The following is a 15,000-nucleotide window of genomic DNA, read 5'->3' as shown; positions in this document are numbered from 1 at the left end:
AGAGAAGTATGAACATGCAATGCACATGTGCATACTGGATTTGTAAAATGGAAGAGATGAATAAAAACACAATGTACATGTCAAAATAAAATGGAAGAGAAAAATAGAAACGCAATACGCATGTCAAGATAGAATGGAAAAGAAGAATAAAAATGCGATGCGCATGTCAAACAAGTTATATGATGGTCTTCATGCCAAGTCTGACATCACTATCATGCAGCTTTGCTGCAATTTTCTTGTTTCTGTTGTGTATTGGTTATGGACTGCTTTTATTCTGAGTAATTTCTGTTTCATTAAAATGTTTTTTTTATCAACATAATTATAATTTACTTTGAAAACATATCTCTGCAAAGTTATAATAAAAATATACACTATTAATAAAGTTATGAAGAAACAAAGCACTGGGAGTGTTGGTGGGGGTGAGCCAAACTGTAGTTTCACCAGTATATATTCACCTTCATTATGTAAATAGACCAGTGATATCAGGATTAAACCACAAGGATCTCTCTATGGAACAAACTAGTCAAGCAGTTCTTGGTTACATCCTGTAGAGAGAGCCATTTAGTTTCACCACAGGGTTTATTTATACAGCAAAGCTGAATATGTTTATCAAGCGTACACATTCATGCGTCAGTATGTGGTAAGAAGCTTACTTCCAAACCTCATAGTTTCAGGTTCTATCCCACAACATGGTGCCTTGGGTTAGCATCTTCTGCTATACTCCTGATTTGAGCAAAGCCTTGTGAGCGGATATGGTAGACAGAAACTGAAAGAAACCTGTTGTATATATATATATAAGTAATAATTATATAGAGTATGGAGACTTGTTTATCCTCAAAATTTGTTTTCTCTTATTTAGCAATTTTGAGAAAATAAATTTTGAGGATGAACAAGTCTCCATACTCAATATAATTATTACTAATATATACTCCAGACAACATTACTGTCCAGTGAAGCAAACATGGAATTACCCATCAGAAGAATTCACAGAGTGACTAATAACTAATAGTAGTCACAGATGTTAAATACTGATCGACATGGTTAGCCACAAACTGGAACTTAACTATGAGCCACCACAGTATTTGCTTGGAATAATATATCCCTCCAAACTCACACACACACACACACACACACATATATATATATATATATATGTATATGTGCCAGGTCTGCCTGACTGGCTCCGATGCCGGTGGCACATAAAAACACACCATCTGAACGTGATCAATGCTAGTGGTACATAAAAAGCACCCACTACACTCTCAGAGTGGTTGGCATTATGAAAGGCATCCAGCTGTAGAAACATTGCCACATCAGATTGGACCCTGGTGCAGCCACTGGCTTTCCAGACCTCAGTCAAACCATCCAACCCATGCCAGCATGGAAAACAGACGTTAAACGATGATGATGATGATGATGATGATGATGATATATATACATATATATATATATATATATATATAGATAGATATACATAACTATGTGTATGTCTTTGTATTTGTCCTCCGTTCCCACTTAACAACTAGAGTTGGTTTGTTTACATCCTCATCATTTAGTGGTTCAGTAAAAAAGACTGTAAGAACAACCACCATGCTTAAAACAAAAAGGTGCTGTGATTGATTTGCTTGTCTAAACCCTTCAAGGCAGTACTCCAGCATGACTGCAGTCTTGTGGCTGAAATAATCCAAAGATTAAATTACTTCATGATTTTGTGCCCCATGTTATCAAAAATTTATATTGTTTCGCTGCTCTCCGTTTTAAATTCTTACCTACGGACAATTTTACTTTTTGGTCTCCTGAGATCAGCATCATCCTTCAGGATTAAAAAGGGAAATACCAGAGATATATCATAGATTGTGAAATGATTCAGTTGACTAAATAGACCTATCCTCCCTTTACAAAAGTAGCCTTGTGTTGGGCTTAATCACATGTGTGTATGTGTGTGTGTGTGTGCGTGTGTGTGTGTGTGTGTGTATGTGTGTGTGTGCGTGTGTGTGTGTGTACTTATATATATATATATATGTATATATATATATATATATATATATATATATATATATATATATATATATAGTTTTAGGGAAAAGAACCAAGGTTCATGAACTCATCAATGAAAATCCACTGTCACATATAGAAAAATTAATAATTAAAAGCACTATAAATGAGTATAATATAATACAAAGTAAATATCATAAGATAAAGATAATAAATAATAAATTGATTTTAATTGAGTTTTTACCTGTAATTTTGGATTTTATCCCTAATACATACATACATACATACATACATACATATATACATATATACATATATTTATATTCTTTTATTTTTTTACTTGTTTCAGTCATTTGACTGCGCCCTTTAGTCAAGTAAATCGACCCCAGGGCTTTTCTTTTTAAGCCTAGTACTTATTCTATTGGTCTCTTTTCCTGAACCGCTAGGTTACGGGGATGTAAACACACCAGCATCGGTTGTCAAGTAATGTTGGGGGGACAAACAGAGACACACAAACATATACACACACACATATATATATATATATATATATATATATATATATATATATATATATATATATATAAATGATGGGCTTCTTCCAGTTTCCATCTACCAAATCCACCCACAAGGCTTTGGTTGGCCTGAGACTATAATAGAAGACATTAGCCCAAGGTGTCACACAGTAGCACTAAACCCGGAACCATGTGGTTGTTAAGCAAGCTACTTAGCACACAGACACTCCGGCGCCTATATATATATATATATATATATATATATATATATATATATATATATATATATATTAGCATAATTTTAACTTCATTTGTTGCATCCTAGCCTACAGATGAGTGTGTATGTGTGTGAGTAGAGAGAGAGAAAAAAAGAGAAAGACACACAGACAGAGTTATATACAGAGAGAAGACATACATACATTCAGACAGACAGACAGACAGCTAGACAGACAGATAGAGAGACAGACAGACAGACAGACAGAGAGCTAGACAGACAGACAGACAGACAGACAGATAGAGAGACAGACAGACAGACAGACAGACAGACAGAGAGCTAGACAGACAGACAGACAGACAGACAGATAGACAGACAGACAAAGACACATACAAAGGAAAACGGATATCAGAAAGGAGTGCAGAACACAGAGAGAAAGAGAGAAAAAGGAAATACTTCAACAGAAATACATAGTTATTGCCTTGTGAGAAATATGTAGGATAATCACAATATTATAATCCCTCATTCCTATAATCTCAACATAAATAGAAGATTACCATAATTCTCCTGGAAGAGATTCTTCCATTACTGCTTAGTTAGAAGCAATATTGTTGAAAAAATAAATTCATAAAACCATTACTGTCCATCAAGAATATATCACATACAAAGATAAAAAGTGAAAAAAATTATAAGACTAAAAATATCTGACTTGTGGCTTGAAGTACACAAGTAATCCAGTTATATTGATTGTTATGGTGATTATGTTGTATTATTTGCCTTTAAGTTCATGAACTGGACAGGTATGATTAAAAGATGCTTACTGAGTAACCTCTGTGTAGTGTGATCTGTGATTGATTTTCTCTGAGGTATGCACGTATACACATTCATGCAACACAAATTCATAAACATAACCACATATATACATACATTTATATATATATATATATATATATATATATATATATATATATATATATATACATACATACATACACATATGACCTTCAAACGTTGGGCCTCATAGAGGCAATGACAAAAGACCGAGACCCTTGGAGGTATTCTGTGACTGAGAAGACCCGGCAAATAAAGTGAGTCTACAGCTGTAACCTACACCAGTGTTGCATAACTAGCCCACTCAAAAGTACCTGTGATTGTAGGGTGACATGCAATGCTTGAGGAGACCTATTGAGTCAAGTACATCAACATTAGCAATATCGAAATCAAATCAAATGGAAATTGCAGTTGTGAGCCCCATGCCAGTAGCACGTAAAAAAGCACCATCTGATTGTGGTCGATGCCAACTCCCCTGGCCCCTTGTGCCAGAGGCATGTAAAAAGCACCCGCTACACTCTCAGAGTGGTTGGTGTTAGGAAGGGCAACCAGCTGTAGAAACACTGCCAAATCAGATTGGGGCCTGGTGCTGCCTCCTGGATTCCCAGGCTCAATCGAACTGTCCAACCCATGCCAGCCTGGAAAACGGATGTTAAACGATGAGGGTGATGATGATGATCATGATGATATATATATATATATAATTAATAATATCAAGGGTAATTAGAAATATTAGAAATTTCTACTACCAGTGGCCTAGTGTGTAAAAATTTAGTCCATAGACTATATATTATTCATATAAATACAGTGTACATTTAAACACATAAGAGGTATCCATCATAGGATTCCCTCACGCTAGAAAGAACAGCTAAGTTCCAAACCACTATTAGGGATAAAATTTCGAAGGGAATGAAAAATAAAAATATTTACCATCTAGCTCCTGGACCAATGGTTTGTGACTTATTTCAGCAAATAAAATTAAAATATATAAAGCAAAACCTAACCACTTGTAACATTCTATTCCTTCTAAACCAAATCATGTTAAATTATTCAAACATAGTCATCCCCAACATTTTTGATTATCTCCCTTATACCGGAAAAAATCCCTGATTACCTTCCCCTATCTAGGACTCCCTATTTTACACTATAGTGAAGACATGATATGATACAGGTAGAAAAATTTGAGAAATTTGAAAAGAAAATACGAAACCAGTTATTTCTCCAAAAACAATGTCACTATACTCAAAATTTTATAACATTTTTCTAACATAACGATTTAAATATATACTTTAACCATATAACACAAGCCTTCTGTAGTTTTTTCAATCTATTTTATCTTTTATACATCCAACCACGTGCTTTCACATACCAACTTTCTCACACACACACACATATATATATATATATATATATATATATATATATATATATATATATATATGTATATGTATATGTATATATTTAGGAGAAAAGAAATGACAAAGGAATAAACATTTATTTTATGAATTTCATTAGCTTACAGCTTTTCCCACTATAAGATGTGGTGGACTCATAGTTGAGTACACACACACACACACACACACACACACACACACACACGCACACACACACACACACACACATCCACACAAGATGGTTTTCTTTCAGTTTCTGTCTACCAAACCTATTCATAAAGCCTTAGTTGGCTTGGTGCTATAATAGAAGATACATGCCCAAGGTGCCACAAACTGAACCCAAACCCATACAACTAAGAAGCAAACTTCTTAAACCACTCAGCCATGCCTAAATATTTTGAATATCTGAACAGGTCTCAAATGAATTCTAATGATGACAATACCAACTTTTATTCAGGCATCATATATTCAATTCTACATTGTCTGATGAAGTCTTATATATAATCTTTTATTAAGGTGGAAGGGTGTGATTTAAGGGAAATTTGGGTACTCTTTCTTGGCAGTTGATGCACATCTTGTTTCATACTTATGGTATTGACTGTTTTCTACCAATTAATGCCATAAGCTAGATTTCTTACATTAAACACTTTTATCTATTTATTTATTTATCTACTTTGCTCGGTGATTCATTGACTAGCCAATGGTTGCTATGTTCATATTCAGACAGCAACGAACTGAAGTTGTTCTTTCTAATTAGTTACAACATCCTATGGTAGCTATGTATATCTTAAGAAGACTATTCTGTTTACGAGTTAAGAGTACAGTACATGTGATAAAATTAAAATTGATCTTTCTGCTATAGGTCAACAAACTCTTAACGCATCAAGCTGGAATCGTCAGTGATGCAGTATACAGTATTTTAAATATAAACTGTTCAATTGAATAAGCAATGCATTTGACATTCAGCACATTCTATTTCCGTTCCCATGGTAAGACACTGTGTAAACACTGATACAAATTTATATGATCAGAAAATATAAGCTTTCTTTCTCAAGTCTTTCCTCGATTATGTTTTGCTGATGTAGAGCTGAGGTGAACAAGAACTATAGGGTCAGTGACATCACTTGAATGGCCAAAGGGCCTTGCCAGGAGAGGAGTGAGGGAGGTTATGTGAGTGGCAGTATGACTAGCTAGGGCTTCTTTTGCTGTGGGTCCGTCATTCTTGATGGACATGTTGGCTGCTTGAGTTGAGAGAATTTACTTTTGGGTTCTGGCCAGAAGTTAGGTGAGTAGGGCTCCTTTGGATATATCCCAGTTGGAAAGGATTGACTTTAAGAGAGGACCCACAAAGTAGGTGGACTGTGCATTTTTTCCCATACCACAGCTAAAATGCTCTGCATATATTTTCTCTTCTGTGACCACTTCCAATGAAACATGATGTTAAGGACCTAAGGAAGGGTTTGCTCACTTCACAGCAGAGTAAACAACAACACATATGATGACTTTAGAAGGAGGATGGACATTTTCAAACAATTTATTAATGGCTGTTTAAATAAATGATTTATTTTGATGAAGAGCAAAAGCAATTAGTGAATTAGTTGGGCATCAGATTTGTTGGTAAATGTATGCTGGACAGATATAGATGATGTAGTTGTTGATACATTGATGTTTGAAGGTACCTGCTGTTGATGAGAGGAAGAGGTAAGGTCAAATCTGAAAATATTGCTCATCACAGTCAAGTAAATGCTGTTCCAAAATTACAAAGGAATTGCCTGTTTTGCAGACTCATCTAACTCATAAAATATGGGGGGAAAAACGGAGCATGTAAAGATGATGCTAATGGTAGTGACACTGTTGGTGCGGATAATATTTATAGATAATTACACATACATGTGTATCATCATTATTATCATTGTTATCATCATTACCATCATGTCAATCACCGCCACTACCACTGACCCCACCACAGTCATCGTCATCATCATTATAAGTAGCCATCTTTCCCGTTTCCTAGTGAGGACATAATCAATTTGACTAGTGCATCCACCAGATCAGTAGGTGAATAGGTGGCTGGCAGGTTTCCTGAAGTTAGTATTACAAACCATAAGATCATTTGCATCAGAGAACTCCAGCAGCCTGATCCCCTCCTCATTGCAGGAGCCAAAACCATAGCCTCCATGTATGCCATGGAAGCCCCCTGCATGTTGGCCAAAATGCCCATTGAAGTCGCCAGCTACAAAGAGAAGGTCCCTGTCATTCATCGACAAGGTAGTCTGCAAGAGGGTGTCATAAAATTGGCCTTTCTGTTCATCAGGTAGCTCCAACTGAGGGGCATAGGTCGGAATAATGGTTGCTAAACCATGTTGCAGCACTAATCTAATCTTAAGTATTCTATCACAGATTCTGACTACACCGATTACCTTATCAATCCATTTCTCTGCAAGAAGTATTCCCATGCTCCCAACCCGTCAGTGTTCCCTGCCTAGAAAATCTTATACGTATGTTCTTTGCCTGTGAGGAACCTAGCAGAACTTCCTCTCCACCTTACTTCTCGGATGCAGCACAAATGTACATGTCTCTGTTCAAACATGGTAAATATATATTCTTGGATACTTCTTAATTGTGATAAAAATGAAATAAACTATTTCAACAACTTTGACTAACATCCTGTTTGTAGCTACCAACCAATTATCTATTTATCTATTTATTTTATTATTATTATCATCATTAGTGAATAATATCATCATTAGTTGAATATTTCCAATGGACCAATCATTGGTTTACCAGCAAGAATAACAAGGGAAAGTTTGTTACTCAATATGTTTTATTCAAAGAACTCCTGTTTTTTGCTGGTCTTTATGCCTATTGTACATATATGCATATATACATGCATACACACACACACACGTGCGCACACACAGATCCATACAGTGGAAGTCAGTTATTGTATCTGTGGACAATGCTATCAAAATGAGTGGGTTTCAAACACCCCCAGAATATTCTAACATCCTCTGCTTTATGTAATCAACTACCAGTAATTGTTATCTAAATGACACTCTGTCCCAAAATGATCACAATATATAACTTCTATCTATCTATCTATCTATATAAATTGGAAACGTAAAAATATAAACAAAACACAAAGGATTCTGCGGTACACGTATTTCAAGCTTTATAGTTGTTGCATCATTATTGGTATATAATTGATAGTATAAAGCTATCTTCAGCCGCAAATATATTCTTTCTCGAGATTGACGCCCTCCTTCTAGCTAATATAAGCTAGTATTGTTTATTTAGCATTCACTCTACACTGAATTGTGGCACAATATGGACAGATTTCGGAGTACAGATGAACTTTTATGTAAATATATCAAATTAAAGATACTACGAGGTATATTACAATGGACAATACCAAGTGGACTCTCACCTTTTATCTCTCATGTTTCTCCTTCTTTTAATTTCTATCGTCAATATCGTCACGCCTCCTTCCTTTAAACGGGAAGGAAGAGCTGTATTTATCGTACTTGTGGCTATGGCGAAAGAATGCATCTGGTGGACGCGTCTGAAAGGATTAGAGACAAACACTTTCCTCTCTGGTCAATCTCTCATCAACTTTTTCAAGTATCACTTGAAAAGGAAGGTGAGAGTAGAGAGGCAAGTGTTGTCTAGCAAATGTTTCGAAAAAAGATGGATACATGTAGCAAGAATGGCACGTATAAATGACGAAGCCACCTTGACCATGATTCTATAAAACGTTTTAAAACTTTGTAAACAGAGAGTTACTTACGTTTCTTGCATAAATAAAAGAAATTTTATTTAACAAATTGTGACACTAAGGACCGAGGTTACCGTGGTCTTTTCGTAGGTTTTTCTTTCCACGGATAACCTCCCCATTTATTGGGAATTTTCTGTATTATTTCGTATTTTTTGTAAATACCCCAAACGTTTTGCGATGTTTTTTTTCATCGTTGTCCCCACTTTTGTTTTTTTTTTTCTGCTTTGTTTTCGACCCCCTCGAAAAGAAAAACTCTACATTTGTATTTTGTCCCCTCTGTGTTGAGCCTTATGTGGCTAATAAAGAAACCTATCTATCTATCTATCTATCTATCTCTCTCTCTCTCTCTATATATATATATATATATAGAAAGAGAGAGAGAGAAAGAGAGAGAGAGAGAGAGAGAGAGAGAGAGAGATACACATACACATTGCATAGAGTACTTTTTATGAGTTAAAAATACCTTGGCTGTATGATTAAATATACATACATTATTATCATTGTTGTCGTTGTTATTGTTGTTGCTATTGTTGTTGTTGCTATTATCATGAATGAGGTGGTGAGCTGACAGAGTCATGAGCACACCAGACACAATACTTCGTGGCATTTTGTGTGTCTTTACGTTCTGAGTTCAAAAGACTTTGCCTACCATCCTTTTGGGGTTGATAAAGTAAGTAACAGTTGAGCACTAGAGTTGATGTAATCGATTTAACCCCTCCCATCAAATTTCAGGCCTTGTGCCAATCGTAGAAAAGATTATTATTATTATTATTATTATTATTATTATTATTATTATTATTATTATTATTATTATTATTATTATTATTATTATTATTATTATTATTATTATTATTATTATTATTATTATTATTATTATTATTATTATTATTATTATTATTATTATTATTATTATTATTATTATTATTATTATTATTATTATTATTATTATTATTATTATTATTATTATTATTATTATTATTATTATTATTATTATTATTATTATTATTATTATTATTATTATTATTATTATTATTATTATTATTATTATTATTATTATTATTATTATTATTATTATTATTATTATTATTATTATTATTATTATTATTATTATTATTATTATTATTATTATTATTATTATTATTATTATTATTATTATTATTATTATTATTATTATTATTATTATTATTATTATTATTATTATTATTATTATTATTATTATTATTATTATTATTATTATTATTATTATTATTATTATTATTATTATTATTATTATTATTATTATTATTATTATTATTATTATTATTATTATTATTATTATTATTATTATTATTATTATTATTATTCAGTAGTTTTATTTTTATAACGTGCTTTCACTTCACTACCGAGCGCAGCTCTGTGCGCCTTGGGTATGTGCTGTGGTTTGCTGTGGTGCTCTTATGTTTACTGTATTGAAAGTGTTTTGCGTAGAATGTGTGCAGTACCCAGTAGTGCAATTTTCTGTATGTTATATATATTTGTAAGTCCTGGTGTTTTTGTTATGTATTTGTCTGAATATTTTTTTATTATACCTAAGGCACCTACTATGATAGGAATTGTTTCTGTTTTTAGATTCCACATTCGAGTTATCTCTATTTCCAGGTCTTTGTATTTTGAAAGTTTTTCCATTTCTTTTAGAGAAACGTTGTCATCTGCTGGTATTGAAACATCAATTAGAAGGCATTTTTTTCCTTCATGATCTTTGACAACTATATCTGGTCTATTTGCCTTAATTTCTCTATCTGTGTGTATTGGCATATCCCAGAGTATGGTTGCTTTCTCGTTTTCTGTGACCTTTTCTGGCGTGTGTTTATACCATCTTTTTTCTGTTGCTATTCCATAATGTTGGCATAGCTTCCAGTGTATATAGGTCCCAGCTCTGTCGTGTCTGTGAATATATTCCTTCTTAGCCAGGACTGGGCAGCCAGAGATAATATGATTTATTGTTTCTTGTCGATCTCCACATATTCTACAGTTACTTGTTATATTTCTTTTCATTATGTGTTTTTGGTAATTTCTGGTGGGGAGGCTTTGGTCTTGTGCAGCAATTAAAAATCCTTCAGTCTCTGCTTTGAGTCCTGAGCTTCTCAGCCATTGCTGGGATTTTTTTTCTCTGTCTATTTCTTTCGCATTTAGTTTAGCCCAGTATTTACCATGTAGGGGCTTTTCTTGCCATCGTTTTATCATGGTCCGTTGCTGTTCTAGTTTTAGTTTGGATTTCATTTGTTTTATAGCTTTTGTTGTTTCTTCTTCTTCTTCTTCGTATTTGTTAGGTAGATTGATTTCTTGTTTGTATTTGTCAGCTTCCTTAAATACTGAAAACAGTTTTTTGTTTTGCTCGTGTTTTGTGGCTATTTGTATTAGTTTCCCTTGCTTCTGGAGTAGGTATTTTTGCAGTCCTATGGTGGTTATTTTATAATAGTTTTCTAACTGTATAAGACCCCTAGCCTTTCTATGTCAGATTTTGGGTGGTGCATCCTATATCCTGTCATTATTTTTCTTGTTTTCCTGTCTATTTTACATAGTTCGTTTAGTGTCCAGTTAAGGATGTTGTAGCTGTAGCTTATAACTGGGACAGCTAAAGTGTTGATACCCATTATCTTGTTTTTAGCATTGAGCTCTGTTTTTAGTATTGATCTAACTTGTCTATAGTACTCTTTCTTTATTTTTTCTTTCATTTGTGTATGTTGTATCCTATCTAGTTCATTGACTCCTAAATACTTATATGGTTGGCTTTCGTCTAGTTCTCTTATTTCATTGGCTTTATCTAGTGTTATATTGCTACTTTTAACTAATTTTCCTCTTTTCAGGGTTGCTTTGGCACATTTTTCTAATCCGAATTTCATTTCTATTTCCTTGGTAAAGCCGTGTACTGATTATTATTATTATTATTATTATTATTATTATTATTATTATTATTATTATGATGATGATGATGATGATGATGATGATGATGATGATGATGATGGCAACAGGCTGGCAGAATCATTAGCATGCTGGACAAAATGCTTAGCGGTATTTTGCCTGTTGCTATGTTCCGAGTTCAAATTCCGCCAAAGTCAACTGTGCCTTTCATCCTTTCGGGGTCAATGAATTAAGTACCAGTTGAGTACTGAGGTTGATGTGATCGACTATCTCCCTCCCCACAAATTTCAAGCCTTATGCCTATAGTAGAAAGGATGATTATTATCATTATTATTATTATTACTATTACTATTATTATTTTATATGTGTGTATGTGTGTGTGTGTGCATTTTATTAATATTTAGCCGAAGCAACAGAGTGACTCGTGGGGGGGGGGGGCGCCGCCGACAACGACGATAACAATGATGATGATAACAATGATGATGATACTTGGAAATATGGTATCCAAGATTTCCAGATATGCTATTAATACACTAGTGCATTATTTCTATTATTTTAGGATGTCTGCACTGCTTCAAACATATGGTATTTATTTTTACAACACGTTAAGTTTACTTTAATGTTCACTATCACATCTCACACCCTGCTTAGACTACAAATACACTACAGATAAACAAGATTGCTTATATAGGCTCACTTCCTTTATTCTTTAACGCTAATTAAAAAATAATTATTTGTGTGTAGTTTATGTAAAAAATATATATATATATTCGATATATATGTGTATGTGTGTGTATATGTGTGCTTATATGTTCAGTGTTTATGTTTACTAGTGTGAACCAGTGTCAAGTCACTTTCTTTAATGTTAAAACTGTGACCTAGTAGTTTGGTACATAGAGATTGATAAAATATTCACCAGATCGAAAAATGCATTAAGGTCAATATGATTGACTAAAAACCTTGGAGACAGAGTCCAAGAATGGACATGGTTACTGAAACCAGAAAAACGATGAAAAAGAATACATGCATAAATACACATACACACACACACAAACACACACATGCATGCACACATGCGCAGATACATACATACATACATAATACATACATACATACATACATACATACATACATACATACATACATACATACATACATACATATATAGAGAAGGAATCTAACGAAGATTCTCTATGGCTGGAAGAAATCCGAAAAAGTTATTGTTCCTGCGTTACATCCAAGCCATACAACATTGATGGTGAAACTCTTGCAACTGTGATCCAGAAACAACAGGATGGAAAAGCATCTGGAAGAGAATTGATTGTTGGATATTGGTACAAGAAGCCAACATTCTACCGACTATATCTTATCAATCTGTACATACATACATACATTACATACAAGAAGTCAAACAGAACCAGTGTGTGTATTTTCATTGGTATACTGACCCTCCCAAGGTACAACAAAATCTGTTTCAACACATAGTTTCACATAAAGAATCTTGCAAACCAACTACAAAAACATAATATTAATAGTACAATATTGTCTGACTATTGTCTGATGGTTTTGATGAATGACAGGCATAGACAACTCTGCTGGTGTGTTTGCTAATTTTGTTTGATAACAGGCATTTTGCCCTACCTGATTGTGAGGTAAGTTTAATTTTGGTAAGTTTAAAAAGATTTTTTCTAGAATTACATGCCTTAAATCAGGATGTACCTTTCACAATGCAGCTTCTACCATGCTGCAGAATATGGTATGTTGCTACATACATACATGTGCACACATTCCCACAAACTCAACATACACTCATACACACATGCATAATTCAATTGCAAAACCTGGTTTAAATACAGGTTGAAACTGAACCCCTGAGAATTCAAGAGAAGGATTATTTGTACTTTATTTGTCATCATTCTAAACCAAAATATTACCTGAGAATTTCTCATATTTCATTCCCAACAACGAACAATAAGTTTGTATACATGTCAGAATATGAGTTAATGTATTTAGTATAATTGTTTTGGTGTATACATATATACACAACTCTTATGTACATACATACATACATACATACATACATACACACATACACACACACACATACATACATACATACAATACATACATACATACAATACATACATACAATGCATACATACATACATACATACATACATACATACATACATTCCATTGAAGGTGCCTTGGATCTAGGTTAGAAACCTGCTATTTCTCTGTTGGCAAGAAATCTTGAAATAAAACTGAATAATGACATGCATGCATACATACATACACACTCACAAACACATATATATACATACATACATACATACATACACACACACACATACATACATACATACATACATACATACATACATACATACATACATACATACATACAAATGATCATGATATCTGGGACTATAAAAATCTGCAAGAACTTCTTAGGATTTAAAAGATGATGATTAAATCAAGATACCTTCCTCCACAACCTTGCTACCAAGTCAGTAGTTGGTCAAAATTCATTCTAAATCACAAAGAGAAAGAGAAGACAGGCATTCATGCATACATGCATGCATACACGTATACTAACATAGTTGCCATCATATTAACTTGACTAGCAAGTCAATGACTTCACAAATAATTCTTATCTACCTTAAAGAAAATTGGATTTTAATATAGCAAGCATAAAAGAAATTTTTTCCTCTATTATTATGTTAAAACAACATTGTAAATACAAACTGTGTGAAACGCACGCTGGTTGAGGAGGAAGTAATTACAAGAAACACGTGATCTACCATTGGCTTTTGTTCTTTGTTTTATTACATTTAAATATAGCTTCTTGGGTAGATGTGATATGGGTTGACAGGGGAAGTGAGTTATGACATACAGGGCTAGATTAAGACAAGTAATGCTCTAAACACAGTCCAATAATGGGTAACCTTTGACCCCTTTGACACAGTAAGTGACAAGGCATTAAAACATTATAACTACTGCAAGTGAAATAATAGATTAAAACTTCAGTTTTCTTTCAGATCATCCACTCCAAGGTTAAAACACTCAACTGTAACAAAGGTGCAAGCATGACTGTGAGGTTAAGAAGCTTGTTTTACAACCACATGGTTTCAGGTTCAGTCCTACTGCTTGGCACCTTAGGCCAGTGTCATCTACTACAGCCCTGGGCTGGCCAATGGCTTGTGAGTGAATTTGGTAGATGGAAACTGTGGCAGCCCATTGTGTGCATATGCGTGCATGTGTGTGCGTGTGAGTGTGTGTGTATACTGCTCTTAAATTCTCTCAAACGCCCAGGAGGCTCTCTTGAGGTAGATAGTTTCTGCTATTTAGGTGACCAAGTATCACCTTTACATC

The 15,000-nt window shown here is 33.7% G+C and overlaps 1 long non-coding RNA gene across 4 annotated transcripts in view; it reads right to left on the bottom strand.

Moving 5' to 3' along the window:
• The window catches only part of LOC128248123 (uncharacterized), a 96,343-nt gene that overhangs the window by 23,586 nt on the left and 57,757 nt on the right, over positions 1–15,000 (bottom strand). For 2 of the 4 annotated variants that reach the window (XR_016242340.1, XR_016242339.1), the window contains exon 1: positions 8,737–9,032. The exons of 1 other annotated variant lie outside the window; for it this stretch is intronic. This is a non-coding gene — a long non-coding RNA (uncharacterized LOC128248123). Of the gene's footprint in view, positions 1–8,376; positions 8,639–8,736; positions 9,033–15,000 lie in introns of those variants that run through there. One more of the 4 variants, XR_008264397.2, reaches the window with a different exon arrangement.

The sequence above is a fragment of the Octopus bimaculoides genome, chromosome 6 (genome assembly GCF_046866305.1).
Source record: "Octopus bimaculoides isolate indiv1 chromosome 6, ASM4686630v1, whole genome shotgun sequence".
Taxonomy (NCBI): Eukaryota; Metazoa; Mollusca; class Cephalopoda; order Octopoda; family Octopodidae; genus Octopus; species Octopus bimaculoides.
The sequence above is the reverse complement of the archived record's forward strand: the minus strand, read 5'-3'. Positions and strand labels throughout refer to the sequence as shown.